Source organism: Brachycentrus maculatus, unplaced genomic scaffold, assembly GCF_059751285.1.
Source record: "Brachycentrus maculatus isolate JH-2025_06_01 unplaced genomic scaffold, ASM5975128v1 h1tg000550l, whole genome shotgun sequence".
Lineage (NCBI taxonomy): Eukaryota > Metazoa > Arthropoda > Insecta > Trichoptera > Brachycentridae > Brachycentrus > Brachycentrus maculatus.
Window position 1 is genome coordinate 315,467 of NW_028281294.1, and position 24,534 is coordinate 340,000.

The 24,534-nt window shown below is 29.1% G+C and overlaps 2 protein-coding genes and 1 long non-coding RNA gene across 5 annotated transcripts in view; 2 read left to right on the top strand and 1 right to left on the bottom strand.

The window, feature by feature from the left end:
• The window catches only part of LOC148301525 (uncharacterized), a 213,380-nt gene that overhangs the window by 81,386 nt on the left and 107,460 nt on the right, over positions 1-24,534 (bottom strand). The gene's annotated exons all lie outside the window — the stretch shown is intronic.
• Positions 23,202-24,534, top strand: part of LOC148301526 (uncharacterized) — a 100,653-nt gene continuing 99,320 nt past the window's right edge. Inside the window, exon 1 of the long non-coding RNA XR_015838782.1 lies at positions 23,202-23,308. This is a non-coding gene — a long non-coding RNA (uncharacterized LOC148301526). The remainder of the gene's footprint in view (positions 23,309-24,534) is intronic.
• LOC148301527 (uncharacterized) overlaps positions 23,672-24,534 on the top strand; it is a 96,313-nt gene continuing 95,450 nt past the window's right edge. For all 3 annotated transcript variants that reach the window (XM_088273117.1, XM_088273118.1, XM_088273115.1), the window contains exon 1: positions 23,672-23,882. The gene's annotated coding sequence lies outside the window, so the exon portion shown is untranslated. The remainder of the gene's footprint in view (positions 23,883-24,534) is intronic.

The following is a 24,534-nucleotide window of genomic DNA, read 5'->3' on the forward strand; positions in this document are numbered from 1 at the left end:
CATGGCCAGATATAATAACATTATTGTATATATTTATTGATTTGGCGTTTAATTTGTAGAACTCCATTTTTATTTATTTATTAGTTGTTAAATCAAACACAGATTCCTTTGAAAATGCCATAACTAATAATACTAATTTGTATGTGTTTTTTAACAGTAAAATACAACTTAGTATACTAAAAAAAATCAACTAATAATTAATGCATTAATATAACATTTCATCAAGAATTTTATATATTATACCTATAATCCTATCTAACTTATCTTAAAATATAATTGACTTTATTATAATGAAGTACCAAAACATAAATTATAAACTTTATCTTATTAAAATACGTAAACGTAAAAACTGGCTAGAAAAAGTTCCCACGGTGTCATGACTTGAAATAAAATATTCAGCCACACGTAAAACTATACTAATATTCATCATACATAATTGTTTGAAATGATTTTACATTACGTTGAGGATATCCTTTTCAGTAATTTTACATGTATGTTTGTCCTTGCTGTGTTAACAGGATCAAATTTTATCCCTTTATACACACACACACACACATACACAACACACACATCATTCACATGGATGTATCGCATAACTATCTAAATGTGAAAATAAAATACCTAAAAAGTAAAGCGCTCTAGAAGTGATTTTTACGAAAACGGCGCCATATAAATTAACTATTAATATTTTTACTTTTCATTTAATAGTTATATTATGAATCAATAATGTAACACATACTTAAGTATCAATAAGATAATATTATATATTCAATAAATTTACAACATTTTGAGTGTGTCCAAATACTTGTTTACAAAATCTGGAGTATCTCCAATTACAGGAGTTATTTTCATATTATTTTTTGTCATCTCATCAAACATGAAGAAGAATATGGAAGTCTGGGCATTTGCATAGCTTCTTTACATCTCACCAATAGATGTCTCTAGTGAAGTTCTAGTGATTCATGAACAAGTTTTCTAAATTGGTTCATAAATATAGAACTTCCAAGAATTTGAGTAGTGTGGTTGTCAATAATGGGTAGAATTGGTGAATGTTACACGTGTGTAAAGTGATCACTTAAACCAGCCTATGACGGTCGTCAGCCCCGTAAATGCCCAGACTTCCATATTCTTCTTCATCTTTGATGAGATGACGAAAAATAATATAAAAAAATAATATTCAATAAATCATAATTTTACTGAATATTCGTAGAATTAATGAATACTACATGAATTTAAAATTTCGTTGTAAAAACCTTTCGAAATATAACAAGGAAGCATTTGAAATTACTATGTTGCAAACCCGTATATTACCAATAACCAAAATTCGAATTAAACATATCAATGTATGCCTCTTTTTGAAAGATATATTTGATATGGAAAAAATACTCCACAAATAGATAGGAGTACATTATCGTATGTATTGCAGTGGAGAAAGGGATTTTGACTGATAAGTACCACAAACCACAACACGGTGTTTCAACTAGTATTCTTAAACCACCAATAATCTCTACGTGAGACACACACACATATAATATATATATATATATATATATATATATATATATATATATATATATATATATATATATATATATATATATATATATATATATATTTATTATATGTGTGTGTGTCTCACGTAGAGATTATTGGTGGTTAAAGAATACTAGTTGAAACACCGTGTTGTGGTTTGTGGTACTTATCAGTCAAAATCCCTTTCACCACTGCAATACATACGATAATGTACTCCATATATATATATATATATATATATATATATATATATATATATATATATATATATATATATATATATATATATATATATATATATATATATATATATATATATATATATATATATATATATATATATATATATATATATATATATATATATATATATATATATATATATATATATATATATATATATATATATATATATATATATATATATATATATATATATATATATATATATATATATATATATATATATATATATATATATATATATAAATATATATATATAAAATTCCCACCTAAGGCGAAACAGTTGTCGCAAAATATAATAAACCATTTCATTGTTATCTGAACTCTTATTTTGATTTTTATTCACTAATTAATTATATGTGATATTTGTTGTATTCAATGCGTATATTTGTTTTTTTTTAGCTGAAGTTGAATAAAATACATATAAAATGTAGTTGTCAATTCACTAAAAAAATGTGTCCTTAAATTGGTATTTTCAAGTTCAAAATAAATTAATCTACATATTGTAAAATTAATTACAAAATGTTTACAAGGAAAATTTAAATTGCTTATCTTTTTCAACAGTTACGCAGGTTTTAATTGTCAAAATACTTATCGAGAGGCGTTCACGAATGCACAAATACAATAGATTTTTTTATGAATGTATTCGAATGTAATTATCAGGTGATGAATAATGAATGAAGAATCAAACACGAAGTTTTATTATGATTAATTGCCGTACAAGAACAAAACAGAGAATTTGATTAAAACACTTGATATTAATTAATCTTAAGTGTGATGAATTAAAGGTCTTTGTTTTCCGAGTCCATTAAACTTGAAAAAGTTGTACGTATCGCTAGGCAAACACAATAGCCGGAAGGAAGCGTTTTGCTAAGAAGTCCTCAGACGGAATTGCGAGGGATAATGGATTAAGTTAAAAAGAGTATCTATTTATTTTTTGCATTCCAGCTAAAAGGAAATTGGCATATTCTATTCCTGCGATTACATTCAATTATTTAAAAAAAAACAGTTAAAAATATTTTGAGTGTGTCCAGATACTTTTTCACAAATCTGGTTTTCTCCATATCGGGATTATTATACATTTTTGACAAGTATTTAAACACATTCAAAATGTTGTAAATTAAAAAAACTGGTCCAAATAGCTACATAAAAAATGAAAATAAACAGATTTTTACGCGTTTCTCAGGTTCGGATCTCTAATAAATAAAAGAGTCTCTACTAAATAAAAGCTTTCTGAATCCAGTCAAAGATGGCTGTTTTGAACTCTATCGCGGAACGTCATGGGATGGATCATATATGTATGACGTCAAAATTTTAATAGTGTGGTTGTCAATCATGGGTGGTTGTCAATCATGGATGAATGTTACACGTGGGTAAAGTGATTTTTTAACCAGCCTATGACAGCCTATTAAAACCTTGTTAATAATTAGACATCCATATTCCTATTCATCTTAGTAGAGATGTCAAAAAAAATGTAAAAGGAGCTTATACCTAAGCTCTTCGCTTAGGAGTTATACCTAAGCGAAGAGAATCCAGAATTGTGAACAAGTATTTGGACACACTGAAAATGTACTTATGCATGATATATTTAATGTTTAATGTTATGCATGACGAACAAGATGCACAAAAGCCGATTTGGTTAGTGATTTTGGGAGGACCGACACACACACACACACACACACACATATTTACAAATATAAATGCATAAACGTTTGTATTGTGTAATATACAACAATGATGCGTGGTGTGTCAAAATCATCGAGCAATGTTATGTGATGCGGAACTAACTGTACTCGTAGCGACATGAAGATCACAGCATTATTCCCATTCGGCATGTACCATCCTACATCCTACTTTCTAAAGACATCTATCTTTAACTTATATACATGGAACATATCGTAGTCTTAAAAAATAAATCCGAGTAACTACGTTTATTTTCGGAAACTCTTAGTTAAATCACAGCTTTTGAGTGTGTCCAAATACTTGTTCACAAATCTGGGTTTTCTCCACTTAGTAGTTATTTCTACATATTTTTGATATTTCAACAAATATGGGAATGAATATGGAAGTCTGGGCTTATGACTTGTCATAGGCAGGTTAAATGATCATTTTACAAACGTGCAACATTCACTATTCTACCCATGATTGATCACAATTCTGCAATTTTTTTAACTCCTACATAAATGTATGATTGATCTCATGACACAGTACATATTAAGTCACAACAACTATCATTGTTGGATTCAGAAAGCTTTTATTTCGAAGAGACAGTTGTAATTATTTATATAAGAGAATGAAAGATGAATTGAGGATAAACATATGTGTATATATATATATATATATATATATATATATATATATATATATATATATATATATATATATATATATATATATATATATATATATATATATATATATATATATATATATATATATATATATATATATATATATATATATATATATATATATATATATATATATATATATATATATATATATATATATATATATATATATATATATATATATATATATATATATATATATATATATATATATATATATATATATATATATATATATATATATATATATATATATATATATATATATATATATATATATATATATATATATATATATATATATATATATATATATATATATATATATATATATATATATATATATATATATATATATATATATATATATATATATATATATATATATATATATATATATATATATGAACAATCCAGTGTCTGATTCAAAATTAATAGTAATAATAAAAATATTAAGAATCATTCCTACTCACCTACCAACATATAGATTTTTTATGGAAAATATTCCCCATATATGCTGTCGATGAAGTGACTTAAAATTTTTGACCGAATGTCTCTCTCTCTCTATTTGTCTCTCTTTCACCCTCTCCGGATCCCATTCCACTCACAAAGCCGAAAGTGCAAACAGAAAACAGTATTTCAATTGTTCAAAATATGTTCTCCAAAAAAAAACAAGTTTGAAATTACTCGACCCAAAAAAAAAACACGTTAAATGTAGAAATTGTAAATTTTTCTAAAAAATGTCCAGACGCGACAGAATTTTTATTATTGAGCATGACTCAGCAAAAAAGGTCATGTCAGATATGAGTCACATATAAATGCGTCAGAGAGTTGTGCGTTCTAGTATCGCTAACTATATTTGTATGTTGAAGTACACAAATTGCCTACAGTTGTTTAATTTCTACTACCGAAGTCCGGGCAAAGCCAATGAATTGTAAATGCCCTCTGTTGATAGGGCGAAACTTTGAAACCTGGAACTGAATAAATTATACAGTTGCGTCATGTTAAATGCTAGTTAAATACATTGAAATATACAACTTTGTTTTCATTCTGGCAGGAAACGTATTAGTTGAATCGTTTACAAGAGCAATTCTGTTATATTTTTCCCATAAAAATAAATAATGAGAATCCATGAGGTTTTTATTTTTTGACATCTCATCAAAGATGAAGAAGAATATGGAAGTCTGGGCATTTACGGGGCTGACGATTGTCAAAGGCTGGTTTAAGTGATCACTTTACACACGTGTAACACTCACCATTTCTAACCATTGTTGACAACCACACTAATCAAATTTAAGAAGTTATTTTAATAAATATGATATAGTTGATATAATATGATATACTTCATGTGCGAGTTCGCGTCCAGTATCAATGGATGATTTGAGTAAGCTTTTTGTTAAGCAGAGACCATTTTAAATGTTTTTTTAATAATGTAATCGTTAAGTATTGATTAACGATAAAATTTTCACCCCAATACCCGACCCTTTCTGAAAATCTTTAAGAAAAAGAAGAGAATTTAAAAAAAAACATTCAGGTTTTACCTAAAAAGATCTGTTGCACAGTAAAAAGTTCAATAAGTTGCTTGATATTTATTTTTAATACATATTATTATATTTTTAAACTTTAAAAACGATCTTCTGAAAAATCAAGTTTTTTTATATTTGACGTTGTTGAAAGAAGTGAGCGAAATGTTAGACTTCATTCCACTAAGGAGCTATTAGTATCGTATTTTTTCTTCGTATTGATATCTTTACATTGATGAATTGTGTATTGAGGCGGAATATGGAGGTATGTTATTTACAAGGTCCATGACCTGATATTGGGTGTATTTTCAGCATAATATTCTCAAACCTTTTCAGTAGGTGAAATAATTTTAAATTATAATGTTACATGCAAAAATAAAGGTGCCTTCCTATTTTTTGTTGAACGCAGCAAATCAAGAGAGTGATAATATGTGGGATGTTATATTGAAATTACAAAGATACTAAGTGACTTCCCTCACATCGAAATATGAAACGTTTTCAGTATTACCATTTCAAATTACTTCTTGAACCTATGTGTTCCTATAGCAGATCAAACGCGTGGGTTGAAGACATCACAGATTCCTTATGCAGATTTCACACTAAACAAATAGCTATGTATTATTAACGAAACAACAATCAAGATCAAGGATAATATTAACATTCAATAAGTTTTTTTTTACATTATTTTTTGACAAATCACCATAGATGAAGAAGAATATAGAAGTCTGGGCATTTATAGGGCTTACGAGCGTCATAGGCTGGTTTTGGTGATCACTTTACGAATGATTGAAAACCACACTATTAAAATTCTTGAAACTTCTAAATATATTGATTAAACTCGAAACACAGTGCTTGACTTCATTAGACTTCACTAGAGACATCTGGGATGATGAACCTTTATATTAAGCAGAAACTCTTTCATTTGTATGTGAGGTCCGAATCCTGAATTATATTCAAATACTTGAGAAACACTAGAAATATATTTTTCATATTTTATTTAAGTTTATGATTGTAGGTAGGTCGCTCTCGTCCATGTAAATTTATTATTAAAATTACCAATCATATCCCTCAGGAAAACAACAACGTCCTAAAAAACAAAGCAGACGTATTATTTTCATATAGCGAAGCTATCAAACTGTTGGATTAGTTTATAAGTATATTAGATACTTTTTTCAAGTACCTGCGAGTATCTCTCAAAATATTTAGTAAATTATCGATATATTGTAAGAGATTTGTAAAAAGTATATGTGAATCTGAAAATAAAAGTAACATAAAATGCATTTTAATAATAATAATTGTTTTGATGGCAGCATGATAATTAAGTAATTTCTGTATATTCTGACCAACATAATATGAGACAAATAGTTTAAATTTCGCAACATGATGCATTTGATATCCTTATTGGTTTACATAGATTAAAAGTTTATCGAAAACTTAAATGATATAAAATGAAAAGCTCAAATTATTTTACGTTATCGTTTATATTATGTATAGAATATGAAGTTAGTTCTATGAAACATCATGGTTTGGGATGAATATTTGAATATATTTTGGAAATTTAAAAGGGTCTGTGAAACGTACTGAAGGGGATGAGAGACATTGATTGGGGTTCAGGAGACACAATGACCGACAGACACAGGGTGACAGTGACACAAGTATACTAGATTGAAGGGAATATTTCAGCTTCAAAAATCTCAAAATATGATTCGTTTTGACACATGAAGGTCAGTTTGAATATTGCCAATTCTAAAAAAAGAATTCTAAAAAATTCTAAATCACAAGTGAGACTAAAAGAATCAAATATACGAACCTCAAAGAAAGTAATTTGAATATTGCCAATTCTAAAAGAAGAATTCTAAAAAATTCTAAATCACAAGTGAGACTAAAAGAATCAAATATACGAACCTCAAAGAAAGTAATTTTAATTTGAAAATCAACATAATAAGTGATTTCCCAGTATATTATTTAACAGGAGTATCTCGTAGTATTTTTATTTATCATTTCTACAACTTAGTCTCTGTAGCGTAGTGGTTAGCACGTTTTGTTTTCATGTATGAGATTCCGTGTGCGTATACTTAAGATAGCAAAGCTTTTTTATTGTATTCTGTAATGTTTGAATCATGCTGACAGGATTCAGATAAAATTGCATCTCAATTTCAAAATAGTTTATAAGTGATGCATAAGAATGATAAGTACCCCTAAACACACGCGCACACATACACACACACACACACACACACACACACACACACACACACACACACACACACACACACACACACACACACACACACACATACATACACACACACACACACACATTTATTAACATTAGTGAAATATGAAATACGAAATGAAATGTGTTCATACTGGTTACCTATACTTTTAGCACTGCATATATGAAAGAGTATTTTATCAGTAGAAAACATTAAAAGATTTCGCATTAATTTACATGAATTGAATACTCAAACGTTTATATTGTATTAATATACGTACACATAAACTAAATAATAATTATACATATCAAGAAGCGCTTGGGTTTTCCCGTTTGTTTTATCGGATAGTTTATAAAAATATACGTGTGTACAAATACGAAAATATATCAATAGGTCAGAGGTCTGTAACCAGTGCGTTTCATTATATTGTTGCAAAACAGGATTACCATGTTTCTTCAAAAATAAACCGGAAAACCTATCAAATTAAATTCATATCGAACGGAGTGAATTTGTAAATTATGTTTTTCTAAACTTATCTATCAAATAAGTACACTGATAAATTGTTTAACTCGTTTTGGTCGTTAAAGTAAATAGAAATAAGGGTTCTGGGACCTCCCAAAGCCAAAGTCACAAGGTCAATGAATAGATAATGGAAAAACGTGAAAAAAAGTGCAAAGTAAAAACTGATTTGGTCCCTTCACGTGTTTCCAGGGTTATTTTTAACAAAAAATGTCGCGGAACTTACTTATAAACTCCCAGAAAAGATTCCGGAATTCACTACAAAAAATATTCAAATAAAATTTAAATATTCATTATAATACCATATTTGATCATTTTGACGAATTATATAAATATTGATTGTAATTACGTTAGCACAAACATTGTTTCGTCCAATTGATTTTGAAAATTAAAAAAAAAACTTCCGTGAAAAAAGTGCCGGAACTACGTTCCACCTCATTTTATGAAAAAAATAACCCTGTTTGTATCTTTGTATTATTGTTTTATAGTGCTTTCCCTTTTGATAAAAAATATAGCACAGTCGTGAAAAAATATAATTTTCTTTATGATTTAGCCTGTATTCTGTATTCAACTTGAAGGTAAATCTTAAAACAAAAGATAGATGTGATGTGGCGGTGCCATATATTGGAAAGAGAAAGATATGAGCTGGAATTGGAGTGCAGAAGAGTGAGCATCCAGCTAAGTAAAATGGACGTAGGACTAAAGCATAAGAGCATACAAAGTAGCATAGTATCTTGTGAAAGTGTCAAGAAGAACGAGAACAGTTAATGAAATAGAAGATGGGGTTGCTGAGAGAACAGAGAGAGTAATCGAGATGGAAGGTCAGGTTTGGTGCCGGCAATTCTACAGTATCGTCAGATCAGCTTTATCATAATACACAATCTAACGAACGGACTCATTATTATATTTATTGATTATAATTGTATTATTAAGAGTTAGAAACTCTTGTTTATTTTTAATATTATTATTTTATTTAAAAAAAATACTTAGTTTTTACTTTTCGCCTGTAGATAAACACATCTGTTTTTATCTACAGTTTTTGAAACTAGTCGTGCGTAATGAAATACTATGTGGTATTATACATGTGTTTAATTTAAAAAAAAATCAATGTGTCATTCCACAAAGTTAATGCCGAATCAATAAATAATACCCTTGTATATAATTATTATGAAAAAATAAAAGAGAAATTCAAAATTCAAAAGAAAAAAGGGAAAAGATAGCCCCAGCTATCGAGGTGGAGAATTTCTGAGCTGAAGTATCGTAATTCTAAGCCGAAGAAAAAGAAGACAACATATGCTTTCCGGATTATATATCATACTTACCAATATGAGGAAAATACTATTTTAAAAATGATTACATGCACACTGATTGCAGAATAAAATACAAGACAAAACATAATAATATAGCAAGAACCCATAAAATCAATTGTCCCGATATTATATCTTATTTCAGGACTATGGTTGAAATGGGACAATCTCAAAAAATTACCTAGAACACTGTATAGTACGCGCTTATTTTAATCGAGATTTTTTCTCATTAGTGACAAAGATACATTCTTAAAATGTCATTGATAATAAATTCATTGCAGCACTGTGAATAGATTTGGCACTTTCCAATATTTAACATTTAACTTTTTACGTAATTCATACATTAAATCAACAAGAGTTTCAAATATCACAAATTTAAAATTATATAATGGAAGTATACATGTACTTTATGCAAATAGTTTTTTTACTCATTCTCAAAATTTTACCATTGTACCAAATTTTTTGATGTTATAAAATAATAAAAATTTTATGAAATTGTAAATGAAAATACTTGTTTTTTACCACTTGAGTTATATTTATTTGAACGACTAGTTTTGGAAGCTACAGATGCTACTATCTTCGGGTCTGAATATAAACTAATGTTTAAATGTTAATATTCAGACCCGAAGACGGAAGCATTTGTAGCTTCCGGTATTAGACGTAAAAAAATATTAAATATAAGTCGTAAAAAACAAGTGTTTTCATTAACAATTTCATCATGTCTTACCACAAAGTTAATGCCAAAACAATAATTAAAATGAAATTTGATTGAAGCTTCAAAATACGTGCCACCTTACATAATAGTAAAAACAGGCAACTCAATAACTAGACATGTAATATAATTCAGCTATTCAAAGAGGTGTTTTTTTTTTTAAATCAATTTATCGCAATAAAACTGTATGTTAGTAAAACGATACTAAACGGTAGTAAAAATCAATTCTCAGTCAGCTCAAGTTGCAGAAAGTATAATTGCTTGATAGAAGATTTGTGTAATAGAAGTTATAAAACAGTTAAAAATAATAACAAATAATAATAAATTAAGATAATTTGTAAATATAGCGCCATTTTCGTAAAATACAACCTCAAAGGCCCTTACAGGATATCTTGTTATAAAACTGTTTTTAATACATTTTGTATGGTTGGTCACATATTATTGACGCAAATGGAATTCCCATATTATTTGAGTAGACATTCAATAAATAAATATCCACGTTGATAGCTATCGGATCATCAAGAAGAGTAACAAATATATTCTGATCTTAACGAATTTCGATTTCAAGGTTCTAAGATCGAATTCGTAGTCTGAAACACGTCGTTTCCAAAGCACAAACTCTTGGTTGAATTGCTTTTTTATAAAAGGGGACTTGTTTATATTTTAGTAAAACAACCGTTTGAACCAAAACTTGTTCTTTGCGTGTTTTGTAAGAACGACATAATTTTTTAACACAAATAATGAACAAAGAAACTAATGAAATGATATTAACCGTTTTGAAGATCAAGGAATTAATTGTTATACATCATAGGTGTCTTAATTGATACGACGAGTGTGATACATACTGATTATACTACTATATGATCTATATTGATATATTGTCTGATAATGATGAACAAATAATAATAATAAAAATATTACAAATTAATTGTTTTTGTTGTTTTTACTACGTGTATCATTTGCAAAGAAATGTAGATGTAATATAAACGTATCATTAGACTGGTTATGGTAGCTCTGGTTCCCAAACTTTTCTGGCTTAGTGTCTGTCCCCTGCCAAAATTTTCAGTTGTTGAGGGGAAGTAAATTGCCTGGATAATAAGGAAAAGGTAGAGGAACATAAACATATTTCCCACTTTCCAGCTGTCCTTTCTCTCCTAAGGCCTCAAGTATGTACTTATAAGATTCATATTAACGGTCAATCGCGAGAAGACTAAAGATTGAAAACATCTTCCCAGCATGAAAAAGTTTGGGGACTCTTCCTCTAGATGATCTCTCCATCCCTCGCGGGAGGCAGCACCGTCTATTTTGGGAATCTGTGCTCTAGAAGCCTAAAAATCAATCTAAAGTTTTGAGAAAACAAAAGTTTTTTGTGAGAAAAGATATTAGGTTACAAGATATTAGAAATCTCGTTTCGTCGGAGGCTGTATGAAGTCGTAGGGTATATAATTATTCTGAGGTGTGTATATTGTTGTTTGGTTTGAGTTCTTTGTAAATACAAGGCTTAGCCCCAAGTATGGGATGTATTGGATATCTGGGAACGAAATGAAACCAGGAATTCCAGAAAGTTCTTGAGAAGTTATTTTTAGATAAATCAATTCGTATTTTTTTCGATACTTTAAGTGAACCGTAGAACTTCTAAAACAAATTATAGTATCCGAAGTGACTTCATAAGAGTAGTATAAATTCATGAAATATAAATACAGATTTGGATCAACGTAATTTTGCAAAGAAAATTCTAAATATTGGTTAAAGAGACTTAAGATTTTTTACAGCTCGCATTTTTGTTGTTGTCAATTATTCTGTTATTAGCTCCAACATTTAAAGCCCTAAGGGGCAATTAATTAATAGCTGGTGACAGCAAACAATAAAGACGATTGAAAGAGTTGCAAAAAAAAAGTATACTGTGAATTATAAACGATGTTAAGATAAATTGCTAGGTGGATTAACATTTTTTATCTAACTTTATCAAAACACTGTTTTTTTTAGCCAATAGTGACATGTGCTTTGAAATCAATGTCATTATTAAACACCATATATGATTCTTAGCCTAAATTTGAAGGTTGTTACCCTGGGAACATAAAGAGTGAGATTGGAGTAGAAGCAGTTTCTTATTTTTTATCAGTGAGAACATAGACAACTGGGAGGTAGGTTTTAGCATTATCACATTAATAATTTTAGATTTTTCAATATTTATACTTTAATGCATTTTAAACGTTATTTATTTTATTCAAATGACTTTTAAAATGACATCAGCTACCAAGAACTTTTGAGGGAGAAAAAACAGCTTCGCGAGAGTTACGACCAGGAAATAGAAGGGTCCATTGCCTATAAAATCTCTCAAAGTTTTTAACAATTTTTTTTTGTTTAAATTATTTTTTTTAAAGAGTTTACTAAAATCACACGTAAATTTTCAAGTAATTTGATCACTCCCCATAAAAATTAGCGTTAGCAGAGAGTTGGTATTTCAATACAAAAATTATGTAGATTTTAAACCCAGCCTCTTACGCGAGATCTCCTACGAACAGTTCTGCCAACGTGAAGCATTTACCTACTTCCACTTCATAACTTAATGCAATTAAATATGAAGAAAACGCGAATTTCGTAAAAAATGATCAAATATAAACACATAATTTAAAAGTCACGGAGTTAGTAGATTAATACACTATTATACAATGTGGTAATAAATACTCGTATTAAAAATTAGGCAAGAACTTAAGCTTTATTACAAATATTGTATTGAGTACTTACAAACATCATTTGCTCAAACAACTGCAATTTACTGCTTGGTTTACATACCTGAAAAAAAAAACAAGTCTTATTTTTACAAGTCAACAATTTATCAAGATTACTAAAATAACTTAAGGACGTGAAAAATCGATAAAAAATAAATGAAGAATATTTATTTACAGCATTTTGAGAATGTCCAAATACTTGTTCACAAATCTGGGTTTCTCCAGTTAGGAGTTATTTTGAAATTTTTACATGTCAATATGCATGAAGAAGAATATGGAAGTCTGGTATTTACAGGGTTTTTCTTTTGTCTTTTAAAATCAATTCCTTGCTCGTTGATTTAGAAGATTTTTTTTTATTCAAAGGGCAATATTTTTGTTTTTACACAAAAATACATCAATTTCATACCATTTCTGTAGGCCTAAGCGGTTTGTTATTCGAAAAAGGTATCAAATTATGGTAGAGTGGGTTTGAACCAAGAAACAAAGAACATGACTTGGAGTCTGCAAAACTAACCACGGGACCACAACCCGATATAAGATGTGTAGTATGTAGATATGTTCATATTATTATTTCATGTAATATACGAGTACATAAATCGGTTATTTAATCAATGTATTATACATATGTATATGAACGGATTATTAAGATCCGGTCCTTCATGAACGACTCACATCTACTAAATCCACCAAAGTGCTCACGGTATTCATGGAAGAATAAATCAAGTTTTAATCCAAAAGTTTTATTGCGAAACGAATACTCTTTTCCTGAGAAATTGAGGTTTGAATATTGTGTATCATTGACTCATAAATGCAGCGCTTTATCGTGATAGGTGTTCACAGGAAAAATATCTTAGCAGCATGGTGATCGGGTTAGCACGCGAGATTTACCTGAATGCAATGTTAACAGCTTCCTGCGAGGAAAGTGAATCTTTAATATTATTTAGGAGCGATGAACTTCAAAACGTTCCGAAAAAGAATAAAACCTCAACCTCATTATTTCTGACTCAGAATAAGAGATTTGGTTTAAAATTCATACGTTAGGCATCCCATTTTCTTCCTTCTTTAAGTGGTTTGCAATATTTAAAACGATGCCTCATGTTGCAGAATTCCAATAAAATTACAGGGTAAAATCTTTCATTTTACATGCATAAATTATAAATAAAACTCACGTTCTCAAAACATCTGTTACAGAATAAGGTTTAAGTTTTGATTTTTTATAGATGATACATATTACACTATTTAGAGCATAGAATGGTTAAACCCATTTTTTACGTATGTTACCTACATATGATTAATTCTTATATTTATATCCATACACACACGTAATCGTATCGTACTGCAGTAAATATAAACTGTTCATTCGGAAATTTGTCTTGTGGTGGTCAAAGCTATAAATAATATTTTTATTTGCTTCTAATAAATAAAAACCAACACGATGCTTAAATATTTCCTTAAAATAAATACAAAATTGATATGTACTTCCTACTTAAATTATACCGATACATTTCTACCTTATAAAAACTGAAAATAATAATACACATATTATATTTTCAATATAAAAATAAAACAATTGTATGAGACCATTATTGAGTGTTTTAATGTAAAAATGGCCAATTACAAAAATAATATTTGCATAAATAAACTCAAAAGTGGTCTTTTTTGAGTGTTTTATTTTTATATTTCAATCATCATGTTATTCCACAAAGTTAATACTAAATCAGTTAATGTTACGTACTATTAATATAATGTAGTTATCGATTTTTAATAATTTAAATCGGTGTCGGGTTGTGGTCCCGTGGTTAGTGTCCCGGACTCTTAAGTCAGAGTTTCTCGGTTCGAAACCACTCTACCACAATTTGATACCTATTTTTAATAATGAGCCGCTTAGGCTCACAGAAATAGTTTGAAAATGAAATTCTTGTGTAAATAATAAAAAAAAAATATTTCTCTTTTTAAATAAAAAAAATAATAATTAAAAATACTTATTTTGTAAATCATAATTTTTTAAAAATAAAAAGTGAACGAAGAAAAAAGATCTTATTTATATATCCTTAATCAAGAACTATAAATACATAAATATTGAGTGTAAGTCCCTCTCCCCAAGTACAATAATTTTTTCAACAGGTACAACGTTATTAGAATATGATATTTATAAAAAGAAGTATTTAGTTAATTAATAATAATGTAATGTTTTCTGGAAAAACATTAAACAAACAAAATTTAAAAAATGTAAAGAAAAAAAATAGGTTGTTTATTCGGCTATTTCTATCAAAAATCTTAACAAGGTACATCTGAAATGTGATATTACCTAAATATAACAGCCGGTGAAAATATTTTATATCTGTTATGCCAGCAAAAACAATAAATTATTTCGAATTTTACTCTATGTAGCCGCTGAAACAAGAGAACAAAAAATCTAGAACGGAGAATATACATATTTCCACCACCATCAATCTACGTCGTTCACCATTTTTCGCAATCTGTTGAGAGCTCCATATTTTCTCATTTATAAATAAAAATATGTATTACATGTTTACAGTACTAGAGGTTCATTTTCTTTTAAAAGCTCTCAGTTTAAAGATTATGCTGACTTCAATTTCTAGACCAATACGATTATGCTTAGCTCAAAATGTTAACTCAATTTTGAGACATGGACGATTGAATATTCTATTAAAATTGACATTTGTATCAAAGTAGTGGTTCTAATATAATTTGGTGAGACGGCAGTACGTTCCATTGAAAACTAAATTGGTGTCCTATATTACTGCTCAAATTATATGTGCGTATTTGTCTTCTTCTTCTGATCCTTATCCGCTCCCAACGTAAACAAGGTATGTATATTTATGTATATTTATGTATAAGTATATACAAACAGTGATGGGATTCAAAGTTTTCAAGAACCGGTTCGCCCTCGAGCCTCTACCCCCCTCCCTATTAAAATAGGTTTTTACATTTATTCATTTATTTATTTTTTTATTCTGCACATAAACAGAACATTCACAGAATGCTTCAAATGCTGAAGCGTAAATCTTTTACGATATTTTTTTACTAAGTAAAATAACTTTTTTTTGTTATTATTATTTACTATCTTATTTTTCATATATGATCTCAATCAGAATATTGTGTGAAAACAAAGGGTTAAGGACCGGTTCGGCGAACTCCAAAAAATTTAGGCACCGGTTCTAAATCCCACCACTGTATACAAACATGTACATGTATGAACGTTTGCAAGTTTATGATTAAAAATATTTCATTAACTTTGTACTGTTTTGAATTTGACTTTTTTATGTTTTCTACTAACATATTTTGCCCCCCTAGAAATCGAACTCGGAACCCCCAGCACAATTACCAGACTCGCTAGTCACTTCACAATAAAGGCTACAAACGTAAATAAAGATAAAAAAGCAATTCTCCATAAAAGAAACAAAGTATCGTGCTCCAGTATTTTTTATCGTATTTATATTCAATGCTGCAGGGCAACGCAAAATCGCTTCATGACGACGAAGCTGTATGGAGAAAAATCCTATAACATGAAAATAAATAAATATAACATTTATGGTTAGTAAGTTTGCAATCTTTTGTGTAGGTACCTACTATTATGCTATTGTGTAATATTGTATTAAGGCACGTCTATCGAGTCGTGACGAAAATAAGATGCGAAGATAATTTACAAAACTTTTTTCGGGTGATTATGACATATAAATAATATTCGTGATATTATTTTTTGTCATTTCATCAAAGATGAAGAAGAATATGGAAATCTGGGTATTTGACCGTCATAGAATGGTTTAAGTGATCACTTTACACACGTGTAACATTCACCAATTCTACCCATGATTGACAACCACACTACTCATATTCTTAGATGTTCTGTAAATATGAACCAATTTTGGAACATTGTTCTTGAATCACTAGAACTTCACTAGAGACATCTATTGGTGAGATGAAAAGAATCTTTTTATTGAGCAGAAACTCTTTTCCTGGTATGTGAGGTCCGAATTCTGAATTATAATCACACACATGAGAAACGCCAGAAAATATTATTTTCGTTTTATAATTTAAGCTTATAATTTGACAATGAATTTATTTACAACAGTTTGAGTGTGTCCAAATACTCGCAAATCTGGATTATCTCCAATTATAGTTATCCAAAAGAGTTATTTTTCATATTATTTTTTGACATCTCATCGAAGATAATCAATCCAAATAAATCAGAAAAAATTGACTGTTTTATATTTATTTGACATAAAAAAATAAAACTTTTTTTTAATCACTTTGAATATTTTATTATAAATTAATTATTATGTCTACCGGTTTCGAAGCTAACCACTTCTTTTTAAGTTATAATAAAATATTTAAAGTAACGTTAAAACAAAATAATGCTTTAATTATAAAATGGAAAATCACAAAGTCATTGCTTCAAATATAAATCATTTAAAAAATTAGCATAGTAAAAAATATAAACCGAGAAAAATTAACGAATCAGGTTTCCAAAAAAGTAATAGTTACCCATTAGTCACATTTTTAGTTTTTATACCTTTTACGGTTGATGTTTATTACAATATTTTTTATTACAATTAAATGTGGTTACCACAGAAATGCACACATATGTGAGAAGATGGCATGGGAAATATGGTCTGCGGCATTTAAATTTTAAAACTTTTGATTATGTGTCAGATTTCCTGTGATCGAATCGGTGAAACAGAATTCCACTATCATTCATATCCAGTGAACAGTCATCTGTCACGTGGGATAAAAATGTAGTTCACCATACATAAAAAAACATGAGTTTTATTATTATTATCATTATTAATAGTACGCATCATGCAATACATTAATATTTATAACCACATTTGTGGTTAAACTATTTTTATTGTTGATTTTACATAATTTTAAAATGACCTCAAATGTTTATATGATAAATGCATTGATACCAAATTTTTAAGTTTTATTTATAAGTTATCAATTAATTAAACGTTTTCTTCTATACTAACATAAATTGTGATTGATAAATAATTTAATTGGCAATGATTAATATTTATAAATAGAAATTGAATTTCAACCTTAATTTTTTTTAAACGCCTCACAAATCACGTGTAAAGAGTTGCGATATTGTGGATACATAAATTAATTTAATAAAAATCATTAGATCTCCAGATCCAACAATATAACCAACCCTAATTTTTAAGAGAGAATATGTAATATTTTAAATTTACATATTTGATTTGTATGAAATTACGTCTCAAATTCTACAAAATGTACTTCATTAAAGATGGTACTAATATAAAGTTACTTTGTATTTGAAATTCGGGTGAGTGGCCTCATAATAGTCTCGAACGGAAATTTACATAATAATATTGAAGATGATTTTCTTTGTGTAAAAGTCATTGAAATGAAACAAAAAACAAATGGTTTTAATTTTTTTGGTTAGCATTAAAAGATGGCTTGGCTTTGTTTATGAATTGTATGAAATTTTGTATTGAATGTGTCATAGACTTGGTGAATCAGGAAATCGATAACAAAAGAGACATTTCTAATGAGTCAGGATAACGGTTACCCATAAAGATCTTTAACGAGAAAAACTAACAAACTAACCATCACGCAGGGGTAGGCAGAGAGAATAGCCTCTTCTTCGCCTCTTCCACATTCGTGCATCTCCTCATACATACCCGACGATTATTACGACTCCTGACCCGGCCGCTTTTAAGTATTTGACAAACTTGATTGTGCCATGTTTTCCTCGGTCTTCCTCTGCTTCTTTTTCCAACTACATTCGCCCCATAAATTTGTTAAACCGTTCTTTCCTCACTCATACTTTTCACATGTCTAAACAATCTCAACACACCTTTCTTAATTTTGTCGATAATGCTTATCTCAGCCTTGCATTCTTTCCTTATTTCATCATTCGAACTTCTATCAAACATCGTTTTGCCACACATTCGTGGGAGGGATCGCATTTCAACAATATTCAATCCTACACAAATATGTAGAAAAATCCATAAAAGATAAAATATAAAATGAAAACATTACGAAGAAATGCAAATTTGAGTTAGGGATGGTTCAAAATATAATGAAAGGTTTTTTTAAAGTGGTTTTGATAACGAGAAAATTTTGAAAAAGAGAGTATATTTGGCAAACGCGAATTGGAGAATAGAGCGACTTGGCATGACCAAATCAATCAGAAATTCTTTCATCATGCTTTTACTTGTGGCTTGTGGTATGGTTTGAGAATACGAAAATTCCAATTTTCCCCATACGATTACATCAAATGTGATGAAAGTTAATAATTAAAAATAAGTAAAGAAGAGCAGGAAAATATTTTTGATTTATTACTAAATAGTTCTCAGAATAAGACGTCATTTAATCAGGAAATATTGGAAACTTCCATGAAAAAAACCACGTGAATTTTCTTTAAACATTTGCCGACAAACACGTGACACAAAAAGTAACTACTTATTCTCTTCTTTTTTTCAAATACAAGAAACCTTATTTGTTTTAGTTTACTATTAAAAGTAATCCTTGTATTTTCCACCCCCTTGTACAGAAATTGTATCGCTCACTCCTTTCAACAACGTCATAATATATCAAAAAGCGTCAATTTTCAGTTGTGCAAGTTTTCGGAATGCCCAAAAAATGTAATTTATCCCAGCAAAAACGGCATATATTTAATTTAATATTTACCCGCTACTGGGTAAAAAGTATTGTTTTTGCATTTTGAAGAAAAGGTATTGTTTTTTCATTAATTGATTCAGTCACTTTGTGGTTAAATCTATCCATTTTTAATTAATGTTTTACTTAGTAAATACCACTATTTCTTAAAATCTACTGTGACACGTGTTTCGATGCATTCGGTGTTTGAAAATGATGCGGAATGCATCGAAACACGTGTCACAGTAGATTTTAAAAAATAGTGGTAATTACTAAGTAAAACATTAATTAAAAATGTATTGTTTTTTTTTAGTATACTAAATATTTCAGAAAAAACATTCAAGTTTTACCTAAAAAGATCTATTGCACAGTAAAAAATTCAATAAGTGGCTTGATATTTGTTTTTAATACATTTTATTCTATTTTTAAATTTTAAAAACGATCTCCTGAAATATCAAGTTTTTTTTTTATATTTGACGTTGTTTAAAGGAGTGAGCAATATGTTAACCTTCATCTAAATTCATGTATACCATACCTACATAGGTAGTGCACTTTTGAAAACATCAGCAGATAACGAAACAAACTTCTTATTTAAATCTGATAAAGTATTATGTTGCTTACATTATTTGTGTATGATAACATTCCACAACAGAAAACTAACGTCACTATCTGACTACTAAATCACCTGGTGCCATAGATAGAAATATTCTAGTAATATTACGTTTTAAAATACACGGTACTATTACATAACAAATTATGTACGTTTCTTCAAACAACTGGTAGTCATAAATTCTGTGAAAAAAGATGTAGAAATAGTAATATTTGCAATCAAATTTTTACTTATTGACAATTTTCCACGCCTTCTAAATACTTCGAATATTACCGAGTATGATCAATCTGGCTTACACCTGAGTCACAATGGACAGTACCGAAATATTTTCTTTAGAAATTACCTCTCATACAACTTACACAAGGTAGTACTACGTCGTACGAGTCCTCTTCTTCTTCTAACCCTTTAATCGTACCCAATGGTGTATAGAGCACTGCATCGTTTTTTAAATGAAGGCAAAGTGATCCCTCCTGCGCTTCCGGGACCAGCCGAGGGTAATATTAAATACATATTATAGTGTAAATCACTAGTATTTATTTTCACCCCCTCCTGGGAATTGAACCCATGACCTCCAGCATGGTAGCTAAAGACGCTAACCATAACCTACCGCAACACCTCGTATGAGTACGGGTTCGCAACCCCAAGTGCACTAGACATTGTTGGTATTTTCATATTCTAGTACTTCCTCTTCAGTAGCAGTAATATCCTTCATCCTGAGTTTTTTTTTTAGGTACTTACATCATATATGGTACATATCATTCAATATATTTCACACCTTTATCTAAAAATCAGTAGCGCAGGATGGATAGTGATCTCAAAAGGTAAAAAAATCATTTTTACACTTGGGTCTCATTTTATACGATAGATACGTTCCCCGGGGAGTCGCACAAAAAGACTTGAAGTACATACAAAACTGGGGGATAGGTTCCATTATTTTTAAAAACAGCATAACTTCAAATCAAAATGATAGAATGTACCAAAAATCGCATAGAAAAAGTTTTTAAAAAATCATAAAAATTAAAACGGAAGAGCATTTTCTTTAATTAAATATCCACATATAGGAAATTGTTCGTAAAAAGGAAGTGCTTTTTCTGTTTTTTTTTCTTCTAAATAAAGCATCTCTTTTATCTGTAATACGATGTGCCAGTGACACAATCACACTTTAACGGTTGTAACTTGCACAAGTCTAAATTTTAAAAAAGGACTTGAACTACATAAAAAAATAAGGGATAAGTTTTCATTACATTTAAAATCGCATAGCTTCAAAATCCTATAAAAAAGTGTACATAATCCGCATAAAAATTACCTGTTTTACCGCCTAAGCAAAGATGGATTTTTCCGAATAATACAATACGATTCATGTTCCCAAACGTAATATAAAAACATTTTAATGTCCCAACTAAATTAGCAAATTGTCAAGTAATATTTAAATAAGTGTTATTTATATGTAAACAGTGACAACGTATGTATGTACATCTGTATTATTATTGAGTGTCATTATTAAAATTAAAATAAACGTATACATTATTGTGATATCACACTAAAATAACTTATTTGTTATTTATTCTTTATCGTTAAAACAAAAACAAAAATAAAGCTATCATTTTATGAACGTTATTAAATATTTTTTACAAATATGTTTTAAGATACGACAAAAGACGTTGATAAGTTATTATGAAGCTTCAAAAACGGTCAGTGCAATAGGCCGTAATAGAGAATTCGCATACAAAGAAACCTGTTTTAAATAAATACTTTTTTACGACCAATGTTAATCTTTATTTTTATATAAAGGGTTGAATTCATGTCCTTCCGCAACAGCCCTTGTGCAAAAGTATATATTTTTGAAAGCAGTTATTGATTACATTTCTACTTCCGATGTTATAAACTGCGCTACATATTTCGCAAATGCGGGGTATGAAATATTAAAAGAAATGGAACTAGGTCGTAAATTGAGGAGATTATAATTATTATTGAATACAAATTAAAATTTAAATGTTTACAATTAGACCAGAAGATGGAAGTTTAGCTTCCGAAACTAGTCGTCGTAAATAAACTTAAGTGGTAAAAGAACAAGTGTTTTTTTTTAATAATTAGAAATTAACAAATTATTTTAAAGTATAATTTATCCGCCTCCGTAGTGTAGTGGTTAGCGCGTGGGTACTATGCTAGATATCATTGGTTTGATTTCAATGAATTAAAATAAATAGTAGTGGTTTTGAACCACATTTGCTTCATATCAGTCTGGACTGGTAAGAAAAACGCTGGTTTAATAATCTTGTATTGCCTTGGATCTGTGAGCAATTTACAACCAAAATAACACTGCATCGACGAGATATTCAATATTGAGCGATAAAAAACAGTTAGAGGAAGATAATTTTTATAAACAAAAGTAACAAATTTATTATTTTATTCAAAAAAGTTTATAATTTATATTTTTTCGTCTTTTTATTTTCTTTTTTTTCTAGAAATTAAAAGATTTACACTAATTATATATTAATGTTATTGTTATTTATTATTTCATTTTTATTATTTTCAATATATCGTTTGTAAAAGGTTTTTATATCTTTATCTGCCTTATATGTTCAAATAAATCAATCAAGAAATTTTGTAGATTTGAATGTTTGTAGGTGTGAGTATTCGTAAAGTGAATAAACGTATGTCGGAGTATGCACGTTGAGAATAAAAATACTTTGACAAACTAATTGTGACCCCTTAATCAAAAACCAAATGTCAAATGTCACAAACGATGACGATATTATCGTCTTTGTCAGCTGTATTACGCAAAAAGCGGAAACGATTTCGTTTCATTTAGAGGATACAAGTCGAGAAACAAAGTTGATCATTTAAACGTCAACAGAGAAAAAGAAAGCATTTTTGTGTGAAATTATTAAGGTACCTACTTAAAATAAACCGGGTTTGTATTTTCCTCTTACGTGCATGAATAATTTATAACAGTTTTGGCGTTTTTTTTTAAACTTTTATTTCGTGGTTATGTTAGTGAATTAGTAAGTACGTACCTACCGTCAATTATATGTAAATTGGATTCTAATTTTGAACAACACTGTCGTAAAATTGGCGGGCAACATTCCCGCGCTCTTAAATCGAACGCCGTTCTTTTGTTTTGGTCATTTTCCAGCTGGTGTTACAAGAGCACCTACATGCATAATTGCCTTTTATTATTTTTTTGTTTATTTAAACGTATTCAGACCAGTGTCAAGATTACTGCGAGGTAAAATGAATCTTTATACCACGGCCGTAAATGCCGGTGCTGTGTCTCAGTCGATGGCAATACGCGCAGGGAAGTGAACGTCACTCGCCTTGTTTTAAAAGTTGTTGTTCAAACGTCCATCGCCATTTTGACTCGTTTGACAACTGGTGTTGTACTCGCCGCGTCCTGGAATATATACGTCCGTGCAGTGTTGTGAAACAGCCGGGATGCAAGCATCATTAAGCTGAAGATCCAAGGTCGACCGACTATCGACTAAGAGGTACGTAATCATATATACAAACTTCACTTTTTTTGGCAAACAAGAGTGTGGTGTCAGCATGTTTTAAAACACACTTTTACTCTCGTCTAGTGTGTTCTATAATTAAATATCGATTCACCTCTTCAAGTAGAATCGATCTTCCTGGCTTTGAATACACAAAGGTGATTTATTTTTAGGTTAGGATTATACTAAACATGTTTTGTTTTTAGTTTCTTATTTTCATTTATTTATTTAACACTTTTTATTCATTTATTGCATTAATTAAAACGATCATAAATTGACAATCTTTTAACAAAAACACATATTTGATTTATGCATCATGACGTCTCAAAGTTTGCTTAAATTTCTTCTGTGAAGTTTTCAACTTAATTCTTGTGAGCAGTTGTTCTGTTTATGTATAAACCAAATCGATATATTGATTTTCCGCAGCACATTTTCTGGACAGACACCTTAGTATTTGGTGACCTTACTAAACAGCAGTGCCTTCTATACAATGTACAAGCCGAGAATAGGTTTTGGAAACATGGCATCAGCTGTGGTCGGCAAACCGGATTCACAACTATTCCATACGCACTAATTATTACATTATAATTTAAATTTACATCATCATAATGTTTACCATGGAATATTTCGTCTTCAAATAGGTAAAACA